The 12,500-nt window shown below is 45.6% G+C and overlaps 1 pseudogene; it reads right to left on the bottom strand.

Annotated features, from left to right (window-relative positions):
• Nucleotides 1-4,104: 4,104 nt before the first annotated feature.
• LOC123501599 lies at nt 4,105-8,159 on the bottom strand (annotated as a pseudogene).
• Nucleotides 8,160-12,500: the final 4,341 nt, after the last annotated feature.

Raw genomic sequence — 12,500 nt, 5'->3', positions numbered from 1 at the left:
ACAGTCTGCTTTCTGTCTGCCAAATAGCATGAAAACAATCTCAGCACAACACCTCGAATACCAATATTTTCCAGTTTACCTAATAGTATATTGTGGTTAAGTGAATCAAAAGCCTTACTTAAGTCAAGAAATATTCCAATAACATAAAGTTTACTTTCCAGGCTCTTTAATACTTTTGTTGTAAATTGCAGTGTTGCTTTTTCTGTTGATCTGTTTCTACGGAACCCAAATTGGTTATCAGAGAGTAAATTAAAATCTTCCAGATAGTTAGTAAGTCTTGTTACAATTGCTTTTTCAAACACTTTGCTTAGTGAGGGTAGACAAGATATTGGTCTGTAATTATTCTCATCATCTTTAGCACCAGATTTATGAACAGGTATTACTTTTGCTATTTTCAGTTTATTGGGGAAATATCCTTGTTTGAAACATAAATTGATTATATGAGCAAGTGGAATATCAATATAATGGGCAGTATGTTGGAGAATGTAAGGTGGAATTTCATCATAACCTACTGCTGTGTTCTTTAAGGTCTTTAGATACTGTTGCATTTCTGAAGTGGTAACAGGATAGAGATATAGTGAAAAATTTGTCGAATTACCAATGAAATCCCTGTAAATATTTTGCGAATTGTTAGTTTCGGGTAAAGTTATAGAACTTTTTAAGAGTTGATTATTAAAAACAGTTGCTGTACTTTCATTAAAGTTTTTAAGCTTAATTTCCTTATTATGACCACCACTTTTCATTTTTAAGTACTAGGTTAATGATTTTCCAGGTGGATTTTATATTACCTTGAGACACCTTAAGCTGATCCTGGTGGTACTTGTTTTTTGCATACCGTAAAAGCGATACAAGGTTATTTCTGTAAGTTCTATACCTCTGACCATATGTTAAAGGCCATTTCGATGCTAACTTCTCTAGTCTGCGCTTTTCTCGTATGCTATTTCGTAATGCGATGATGATGTGAGGACTTTTTCCTTGTTTACTATTTACCTTAATTTTACGTTTTGGAAAACACTTCTCAAAATTATTACTATAAATGTTGTAAAATTCATCAAAAGCCTGTGCTGGGTCATTTAATTCAAGTATATGCAACCAGTTAGTATCTTCGACTTGCCTCTTAAACGTGTTCATGTTTTCCTCAGAGAATATTCTTTTATTTATATATTGAGACTTTTGTACGCTGTTTTTACTAAAGCAGGAAAACACTGGAAAATGGTCTGAAATATCAGTGTATATAATATAATTATCTATATTGTTCAAGGAGTTAGTGGTCCAGATATGATCTATTAAATTAGCAGAGGTGTCCGTCACACGAGTAGGTTTAGTGGTTGAAGGGATGCATGCATGCGAATACATCAAATTCATGAAATCTATGACCCCTGGGTCCTCCGGTTTAAGCAAATCAAGATTCCAATCACCAAAAAAATATACATTAGTATAATTTCTATCTTCAATGAAGTCTAGGATCATATTTACGCTATTAATGAAGTGAGGTATACTACTCTTAGGTGGCCTGTAAACAGAAGCAAGAAAAATACTACTGTGGCCATCAAAAAGTTCAACACAAACACATTCAATATGTGGTTCCATCATACAACACTCAGATAAAATACTAGAATTATAGATATCAGAAACATACATACAAACACCACCACCCTGCCTATCTTTATTCATTGTATATAAATTGTATCCTATTATATTATACAGTATTGAAATATTGTCATCTAGTCTTGTTTCTGAAAAGCCTAAAACATCAAATTTAAAATTTACATCACACAATAATTCCTCATTGAATATTTGAAAATTGTTTGGGATGCTCCTAATGTTGATACTTATGACAGTGAAAACATTAGCATTTTTTTATATTCTTAATGTCATTTATGTACAAATAGTGTGAATTTTTACAAGACCCGTCTTCTGTGTGAAGCAATAAGGGATCATATCTGCTATTCATTTGATTATCCTGCTCAGTATTGTGTATATTGAATACCATTTTATCTAGATCGGTAATCGAACGATAATTACGGTTTACTAAGTCACTATTAATAAGTCTATATAATTCATCATCACATACAAAATGTAAAGGTAAATATGCTGTAGCAGGGCGTAACTCGAAACACTGTTCTCCCAATTGCAGTTTATTACAGAGCACAGAACTAGCAGCACAGCAGGCACCACAGTCTTGGTGATCACACGTCTCCAACGTCGTGTCTCCCTCCTCTCATGGCCGTCTCCTCCACTGGCACGGCGGCAACACATGTAGTCCCACGCACTCGTAAGCCCACAACTCGCCCACACTGGCTCCTCGTGCTTGATCCCGTCGCTCGTGCCTCTCCTGCGGCACGACCTCGCACACAATCTTCGCTGGACAGAACAGGGGTAGTGGTGTGTATGGCGGCTGGTGTCCGTCCGCCGCTGCGCTAGCTAGCCTGGAAAACGTCGCCTCCTCTCATAGCTGCCGGCAAGAGCCACGTCAGTTTGGGGGGTAAACTGTGCTTCCGAACTCGCTCACTGCCTGGTCAAACTCTTTCATCTGTGTCTCTCTACTTCTATTTATCCTTCTTGCTGGAAGTTTGCTCACATTCAACCTGTCCCTAAAAAAGGTGACCACTCCAATCCTTCTAACTACCGCCCTATAGCTTTGATTTCCTGCCTTTCTAAAGCCTTTGAGTCTATCCTTAATAGGAAGATAATGAGGCATCTATCAGCTCACAACCTTCTCTCTGATTGCCAGTATGGTTTCCGTAAAGGCAGATCTACTGGTGATCTTCTTACTTTCCTAACTGAATCTTGGTCATCCTCTTTAGGGACTTCGGTGAAACCTTTGCTGTCGGCCTTGACATATCGAAAGCCTTCGATAGAGTCTGGCACAAATCTTTAATTTCTAAACTACCCTCCTACGGATTCTATCCTTCTCTCTGTACCTTCATCTCCAGTTTCCTTTCCGATCGTTCTATTGCTGCTGTAGTAGACGGTCACTGTTCTTCCCTAAAACTATCAACAGTGGTGTTCCACAGGGTTCTGTCCTATCACCCACTCTCTTTCTATTATTCATCAATGATCTCCTAAATCTGACTCAATGCCCTATCCACTCCTATGCTGATGATACCACCCTGCATTATTCAACAGCGTTCAACAGACGCCCAACCCAACAACAATTAAATGACTCAAGGCGAGATGCTATAGGACGCCTAACTTCTGATCTTTCACTTGTTTCTGATTGGGGCAGAGAAACCTGGTTTTGTTCAATGCCTCAAAACTCAATTTCTACAACTATCTACTCGACATAACCTTCCAGACAACTATCCTCTCTTCTTCAATAACACTCAACTTCCCTCTCCTCTACATTAAACACACTCGGTCTATCCTTCACTAAAAATCTAAACTGGAAATTTCACATCTCTACTCTTGCTAAATCAGCTTCCAAGAAGTTAGGTGTCCTATGGCGTCTTCGTCCATTTTTCTCCCTCCCAGCTGCTTGCTCTGTACAAGGGCCTTATCCGCCCGTGTATGGAGTATGGCTCTCATGTCTGGGGGATCCACACACAGCTTTACTAAACAAGGTGGAATCTAAAGCTTTTCGTCTTATCAACTCTTCTCCTCTAACTGACTGTCTTGATTCTTTAAGTCACCGCCGCAATGTTGCATCTTTATCTGTCTTCTACCGCTGTTTTCATGCTGTCTGCTCTTCTGAACTTGCTAACTGCATGCCTTCCCCTCCTGCGGCCTCGCTGCACAAGACTCTCTACTTCTTCTCATCCCTATTCTGTCCATCTTCCTAATGCAAGAGTTAACCAGTATCTTCACTCCTTCATTCCCTACACTGGTAAACTCTGGAACTCTCTACCTGTGTCTGTATTTCCACCTGCCTATGACTTAAACTCTTTCAAAAGAGGAGTGTCAAGACACCTCTTACGTTAACTGGACTTTCCTTTTAGATTTTTTTGTTTTTTCTCTTTCTACTTTCCTTTTAACAGGGCCTGGCAACCAGCGGGATTTTTTTTTTTCCAACACTGTTTTCCCTTGGCCAGTGCCCTTGTAATGTAAAAAAAAAAAAAAAAAAAACTACCTTAATTTAACCACAAACGAGCGGTAGTGAGCCAACAACACTCCGTCAGTCCACACTCCCCCCTGATATCTAAATCACCCAGGCACTCAAGTCACCCATCTTCCACAAGCCCTCAATCACACAGCAGACACCTGGTAGATTGTTTGATTCTAGCAGAACGCCTCAGCACCACACTCCCAACATCTTCACCGTTTCTCTCCGGGTCCTCCTCCTCACGCTGCTCTTCTGGAGTAGGAAACGTAACCACCAGATCCTCGCAGTTATTGTCCGAGTTGCCTACTACTCTGTCCTGGTATCTTGGTGGTGAAACGCGATGTCGCAGATCACGAACGTGACGAGGTGTACCATCAACTTCGGCGACTTGATCCGATACCACTCCAGTCACGACGCCCTCTTTGTATTGCTCGTCGCAGCGCACGCCGGGAGGCTTTACCCAAACTTCTTCTCCTACATGGTGAGGGTTGTTTTCTACTGCAGGGTTGCTTCTGCTCGCGTCTTCTCCCCGCACTCTCACCGAATACCCGTACAACATGCTCGCAGGCGCAGAGGTAGGCGAGCAGTCATCCCCGGGCGTGATGTTGTAGAGGTACACCGCTTCTGCTATGGAGCATCCTTTTCTTGCCGCGATGACCTTCACTGTCCTGTGACACCTCTCAACGACACCATTTCCAGACGGTGAATACGCTCCCCGGAAGTGCATATTCACGTTCCAACGCAAGGCAAACTGAGCGAACAACTTGCTGCGGAAGGCGGTGTCATTGTCAGTCAGAATCTCGTCCGGAGCCCCGCGCTCACAGAAAACTGCTTCCAACTGCTCGATGATGTTATCGCTCGTTTGTAGCCTCAGCGGGCGCCAGATGGTGAAGCGAGAAGGCCCGCAGTCGATGAGCGTGAGATATGACCTTCCTCTACAGTGCGTGATATCCATCCCAACCCGCTGCCAGATTCCCTCCACCGACAGGTTGCCTTTACTCCACTTCACTGGCGCTGGGTCTATAGACTGGCATATCTGGCAGGAAGCGACAACAGCACGCACCTGTCCTTTCGTCACTGCCGCGTTGACTCGTTTTACAAAGTACAGCGTTCTTCTTACCCCAGGGTGGCCACGGAATGGTGGATGTCCGTCACTAATTGGTCAAGGGACGTTTCGACAGCTGCCGCACACACTGGCGGTGGTTCCATGACGTTGGCCGCGGACGTCCTTAACCATCGCTGTGGCACGCGGGTGAGGACATCTGCCTTGTTCTCGCTTGAGGGCACCAGAGAAACTGTGAGGACGAGTCCGCACTCCTTAACCAGAGACATCACGATCTCGAGTCGTCGGCGAATCAGCATCTCGCTGGCAGCTTTTGTTTTTAGCCTTGCTCGTCCAGTGAGGCAGTCGTTAATCCAGCGGTGGACAGTAGAGGAATCAGTCACCAATTCAACCTTACTCATCTTCCATGCCAGAGCAAGGTTGAGTCCTTTGATGACCGCATCAAGTTCAGCCATGTTGATATGGCTGGCGCCGTCAGGACGCAACCAGCAGGCGTCCTCGACGATCTTACCTTCCACCTCGACTGCTGCTCCCATAGCTAAGGAGCTAGCGTCCACCCACACTTTTGCCTCTGTTCCTCCTACATCCCATCTTCCTCGAACAGGGTCGTCCTTCAGTAACTTCCCTGCTATTTCCTCCAGGATACTTCGCAGGCCGGCATCGACGATGATGTCATCCCAGGTGTGCGTAGCCGCGTTAGCTCTTCTTTTCACGTAGGCCGCTGCCGCTCTCAGCCACCCACACACTGGAAAATGGCCAGTTAACTTGCCGCAGTAAGAAAATGCTGTTCGCCGCGTCAGGCGGGTAGGCACACCACCCACCTTGCCATCACGTCCCCAGAGCAGCATGCCACTCTCCCCCCAGACCCTCAGGCCCAGCACTCGAGCGCCCTCTGTAACGCGCTCATAAGCCTTGGTGGTTAGGCCGTAGCGATGAAGGTGCTCCGCCACCCGACGAGCCGTGACGATGTCCTCGTTAACGTAGACGTCATCAATGTAGGCCGAGGTCCCACGTTTCACGTCGGGGTCTTGTGATAACGCAGAGCTGAGGACAGTCTTCATTATTAAGGGGGGCGACGTTCAGACCAAAACCTAGACGTGTGAGGCAGTACTTTCGCCCTTTGTACATAACAGTCTGATATGGCCAGAGCGACTCGTGAATGTGCACTTGTAAGTAGGCATGCTTAAGATCTATGATGGACACATTCTTACCTTGCTTCCGCCACTCTCTTAGTCTGTCGGCGCAGACATCAGAATCTGCCGTGTAGGTGTCTATATGAGTGTTCAGCTCCCTGAAGTCAAGAACAGGCCTCACCTTTCCTTTGTTGTGCTGCACAACTGCCATAAGAGGAATCAGTCCTTTTGCAGGACCGTGCTTGTACTCGTCGTGCGGCACCAACCATCCGTCTGTTATCCACTTATCCACCTCCTCCTCATACCGCGATCTTATTTCACTTGGCACAGCGTACTCCTCCACCTTGTTCAGCAAGACGCCGGGCTCGTCTCCCCCCCCGACCACTTCCACGCCGCCGTCCAGGTGTTACTTGCAGTATCATAGGCAACACTGAAGTCCTGTTCATCCACTTGTATGTCAGTGGTAGCGCCGGCAGCCGCGCAGATCGGCGCGTCCTCGACACCGAACCGTACTTGCCGGTGCGCATTGACAGCAACTCCCCCCAACGCCACAACACCGTTCATCCCTAACACGAACGGGAACCCCAGGGCTTGTCACTCACCACAAACACTTTTACGTCAACAGAGGCACCGCTGTCAAGTTGGAGGCGCACGACACCCGTACCCTCGCATTTCTGCTCCTCACCGCTTATGGTCAAAATAGCCACATCTTCTTTCCTCCACTTTTTGCAGCACGAGACGTGAGCCACGCACCGCGAGCACCCAGTGTCCACCAGTACTTTGCGCCGGTTCCCGTCCAGCCACACCTCCGCGATGGGTAGCGCCTCATTCACTGCTTGTCCAGAGAGGAGGCTGGCGCTGACGCCTCCCCTCCACGGTCGTTTCCCGGGCATGCCAACGCGATGTGGCCCAGGACACCACAGCGGTAGCACCTCACACCACGTCTTGAAGTGCGTCCAGCGCTCCTCTGGCTCCTGCCGCTATAGGTGTCTTGACGAGCCAAGCAGTCTCTGGCAAAGTGGTTCACACCATTGCAGACGAAACACCGTTGATCTGGGCCAATGTCCGTATTCCCAGCCCTGGCGCCGAGACATACTTCATGGACACCACCGGCACCGATGTCACGGACCAATGCCCTCGTCCGCGCCAGGATTTGAGGCAGGTCAAGTGTCTCCATCCGCGAGCCCGCTCTCAGTAGTCGCCTGATGCCTTCCGGAAGACCAGCGACGAAAGCACAGGCGAGTCCCTTCTCGGACATACCTCCGAACAGTGATGCCAGGCGGCGTAACTCCGCCAAAAAGACATCCGGACTCTCACCAGCTTGTAGTTTCCGGCAGATGAACTGTTCGTATGCGATATACGAATCCACGGCAAAAGCGCCCACAAGCGCCGCCTTGATCTTCTCAACTTTCTTCCTGTCCGCCTCTGCAAGCTGCAAGTATACGGCGAATGCACCTCCCGACAGACGCAGAGGGATAACACTGGCCACATCACTGACGTTGCGCAGCTTACAGATGAGCTCGAGCTTTTCTATCCATTCCACCACAGACTGCGCGCCTGAGCCGTCGTACTCCGGTATCAGTCTCAGATCAAGGGAGGGCTGGTCTGCCATAATGCCTAGATAGCTTGTAGCAGGGCGTAACTCGAAACACTGTTCTCCCAATTGCAGTTTATTACAGAGCACAGAACTAGCAGCACAGCAGGCACCACAGTCTTGGTGATCACACGTCTCCAACGTCGTGTCTCCCTCCTCTCATGGCCGTCTCCTCCACTGGCACGGCGGCAACACATGTAAGGAGTCCCACGCACTCGTAAGGGCCCACAACTCGCCCACACTGGCTCCTCGTGCTTGATCCCGTCGCTCGTGCCTCTCCTGCGGCACGACCTCGCACACAATCTTCGCTGGACAGAACAGGGGTAGTGATGTGTATGGCGGCTGGTGTCCGTCCGCCGCTGCGCTGGCTAGCCTGGAAAACGTCGCCTCCTCTCATAGCTGCCGGCAAGAGCCACGTCAGTTTGGGGGGTAAACTACCTTAATTTAACCACAAACGAGCGGTAGTGAGCCAACAACACTCCGTCAGTCCACATATGCATAAGTAGCCATTAACTGGCTTACCTTTACTATTCACATTTACTATTTCTTATTACTTTGCAGAGCTTCTTAGGTTTTTCTTTATTTGTTTTGGTTGAGGTCGGGAACCACTGCGCTGCGGCGTCTGGAGTCGTGGGAAGGCCTCACACTCCCCGGTAAACCGCTCGCCCGTTTCACCACCTCCACGCATCGCTGAAGCAGCAGTACTGGTATACTCTGATACTGCATCACCACGAATAGCATCGTCCCTTGAGCTACCACCAACAGCCTGAGATCCTGTCTCGGCCAAAGCAGCAGCAGGTCCCGATCCCGGCTCTCCAGAAGCAGTAGCATCCACAGAGTTGTGTTCAGCAGCGGCAGCAGCATGATCAGGTCTCTCGCCACCATGATGAACAGCAGGAGTCATTCTCTCTTTTATGATAAGTTTTGTGTGGCGAAAGTATGCCACCTTTCCCTGTGCTCTTGCCTGCTTCAGTTGAGGAATCTGTGCATTCCTTTCAGCCTGCGACGCAGCACACAAGTCATCATTTATATAGATGTTGGTGCCCTTTAGCTTTCGTGCACTTCTCATTACTGCTTCCCGATCACAGTAACGAGAGAAGCGCACTACAATGGGGCATGGATAGCTATCTCGGCGTTGTCCCACCCTATGGGCTCTCTCCAGCATCAATCCAGGAAGCTGAAGCTTGTCCGTAAGCATGGAAGTCACCATCATCGCTGATTGCTCCCACGTCTCACCACCGCTTCGCTCCTCAACGCCAGTGATTCGGACATTGTTCCGTCTACTATAGTCCTCCTGGTAGTTACTTCGTTCTTCCAAGACTTTTATTTTTTGATTAGATGAATCAAGATCTTTATTCAACTTATCCATAATCGTTTTGGTGTCTTGTTTTTCTTTTTCATAATCCCTCTTCAAAGATCTAAGTTCATCAACTTCTTTTTGAGTAAACTCAAGACTGTTCTTTAAATCTGATAATGTTGATTCGAGTCTGTGTATCTGCTCATTCATCTGCTTAACTACTACATCAAGTGCAGCTTTATACGCTCTCTCTTGTGAGTCAAGCAGTGTTTTAACCAAAGAGGAGTCCATGATTGCTTGCGTAGTATCCAAAACGAGGTGCTTATCTGTGACGTATATTGTGACGTCACTTCTCTGCGCATGCGCAGTAGCCGAGCAGAAGGTTGAGAGGGTTTTAGGGCCAAGGTATAGATTTCACCTGGCTATTTTGGCTAAGTTGAATCACACAGTATTCAAAGAACTAGACTAGCTGATCAACTGTGTCCTTAGGAAACTTGCCGTGTTAGTCCTAGGGTCAAGGAAGCTCTAGTATGCTTGATATCTTGTAAAATTGTAGGAACGTTCTTTTCTTGCAACTAGTCGAGAGATGTGTGAAACGAAACTTTCCGTTGTATGTCAATTTTGTGATGAAAGTGGTATGAAAATCAATGAGAAGACAAATTTTTTTGTTATTAATGGGGAGAATTGTGATAAACGGTGTTTGTTGAGTGAGGAGTGTGTGTGCATATTATTGGATAGTTTCTTTGTTTTTTTTTACTTGTAGTCTTGAAATGAAATGTAAATGTGTTGTATGTATAAAAAAAAAAACTTTTGTCAATCAAGTATTAATACTACTACTCTTAGTTCAGTGCTCAGAGCTACCAGGTACAGGCAACGAACGCATCACTATCAAGGTGGCATCAGACAGGGGAAATTTATTCCAACATGTTGCCCGTTTTTGCTGCAGGATAGGCAAACTGAGTAACAAAATTTAATGATGTCATGCAGCTAATTTTCTGGGAAGAATGAAAATGGCTGTGGTGTTGATATACTGGAGTCTTTAAAATCAAATGACCGTACTACAAGTTATACATGTATAAGAATATATAGGGGCCGCCGTGGTACAGTGGAACCATGCGTGCTTTGGGATCCGAGTGGTCTCCAAGCGCACGGGTTCGAATCCTGTCCACGGTCCGAGTGTAGGTTGGGCTTCCTCACTCGGGGCAACGGTTTCCTAGCGGGTGGGCTTTGAGATAGGGGGTACCCAAAAAGTATCTCCTTTAGCCCATAAATTCCCGTGAAAAGCCCACATGGTATAAAAAAAAAAAAAAATATTTTCATACTTTGAGTAAAATGGCCAATTATAAAACTTAGACAACGAAGTATATGTGCCAATAAGACAGCCCTATGATAGACGTTAGGGTTTTATCTCCTTTCTCAATTATTGGTACTAAATTAGCTTCTCTCCACATTATTGGTACCTCACCGACTCCAGTGACATGCTAAAAAGCGACTGCTAATGGCTCACTGATGACCCAATGTGTGTTTGTGATTTGATTGTGGGTGAGGTGTGTGAAATTATTTATGTCCTGATGGAGTCCTTTGTTAAGTTTTGCTGGAATGTGAAAAATTGGCAGAGCTATATTGTGGACCAAACCTATTAATTGATAGTCGGAATGTTAGCTGTAGGACTTGCTAATTCGGTAACTACCTCAATTCTGGAATGACTGACCATGACCAACAGGACAAAACAGCATTCGGTGCAGACAAACCCATGTTACATCGTCACATATATGTGTGTGTGTGTGTGTGTGTGTGTTTCACTGTTTGATCTGCTGCAGTCTCTGACGAGACAGCCAGACGTTACCCTACGGAACGAGCTCAGCGCTCATTATTTCCGATCTTCGGATAGGCCTGAGACCAGGCACACACCACACACCGGGACAACAAGGTCACATCCCGTACCTACTCACTGCTAGGTGAACAGGGGCTACACGTGAAAGGAGACACACCCAAATATCTCCACCCGGCCGGAGAATCGAACCCCTGTCCTCTGGATTGTGAAGCCAACGCTCTAACCACTGAGCTACCGGTGTGTGTGTGTGTGTGTGTTCTTCACACACACACCAACGACGTCCCAACACATGCATGTGTGACTTTCTCACCGTGTATCGCCCTGGGCAAGTCTGTCTTTCACTCCTGGAATCAATGTTGCGCTGGTCACATAATGCGTTTGTCATCTCACACACACTAACAGTTACAATACCCAATTGCAGGTGTGATCGACTCCTTCATTGTGCCTCGGCACACTGATGTGTCACCACTTAATCTAACACCAGTGTCCACCGTGAGCACGTAGTACTGTATTTTCTCACTTGGGTTCGCTTACTGCAGTATCGCCATGGACACTGGTGACAATCCGTGGAGAAGTATACGCTGGGCAGAACTTGTGGAGTTTAATTCCTTGTACAAGGAAACATCAACAATGAGTCCAACACTGATTCTGCACTTATCACACATCTCACTAACTCACTGTTCCCCTTCTTACTTCTCACATCACTGTGACTGTGTGTGTACTAACGTGTTGTGACTGTGTTGAGACTGACTAGTTCCGTGTTGGCTCGTACCTCCTTTTTATATAATATCCGTTACATCTAGATAATTTCACTACATTACAGACTTTCTCAATCTTCTTATTCACATTACACAAAAGACACAGTGCTGTAATACAAAATAGAAGATTAAACCATACAGAATGAGGTTATGCTAGGTTCCACCCATTTAAACAGGCTGGGACTTGCTCGCCGCGTCCTCCTGTTCCTGTTTTTTTTTTATTTTTTATTTTTATTTAAGAGGGAAATTAACCAGAGACAAAAAAAGAAAATGAATATTAGAGAAAAAGGCCCACTTGGATTGTAGGCTCCATATAAGAATAAAAATAATTCATCAAAGTTCTGGCCGTTAAGTCGTCAAGCCACTTCCAGCAAACATTCGCATGATCTGTAAGATTTGTCTAAAGCAAAAATAAATTACTACAGCGTTTTTGTTCCATCATCACATCGAGAGCCACTAAAAAAAAATATGGAGTCGTAGACAGATAGCTAGATAGATAGTTATTTATTGACAAATGTACGTAAGTTCAAAGCATTCTATTTTTATATCTATTGATCTTTAAAATTTCATTTCATTATTGAAATAGTATTTATAATTTGCAGTCTCCAATTAGGCATTTCAGTATATTTTTACATGAAAAGAAACCGAAGGCCGAAAAACATCAAAATAAAAACTATACTAGGTTATTATAACACATGCAAATTAAACATATTGTGCAAGAAAGATATTAACCTAAAAGAGATTTTTCTAAAGTAAACTCTAAACATTAAAGCATAATT

This window comes from Portunus trituberculatus, chromosome 9, assembly GCF_017591435.1.
Source record: "Portunus trituberculatus isolate SZX2019 chromosome 9, ASM1759143v1, whole genome shotgun sequence".
In the NCBI taxonomy this organism is placed as follows: Eukaryota; Metazoa; Arthropoda; class Malacostraca; order Decapoda; family Portunidae; genus Portunus; species Portunus trituberculatus.
This window is presented reverse-complemented; position numbering and strand designations above follow the sequence as displayed.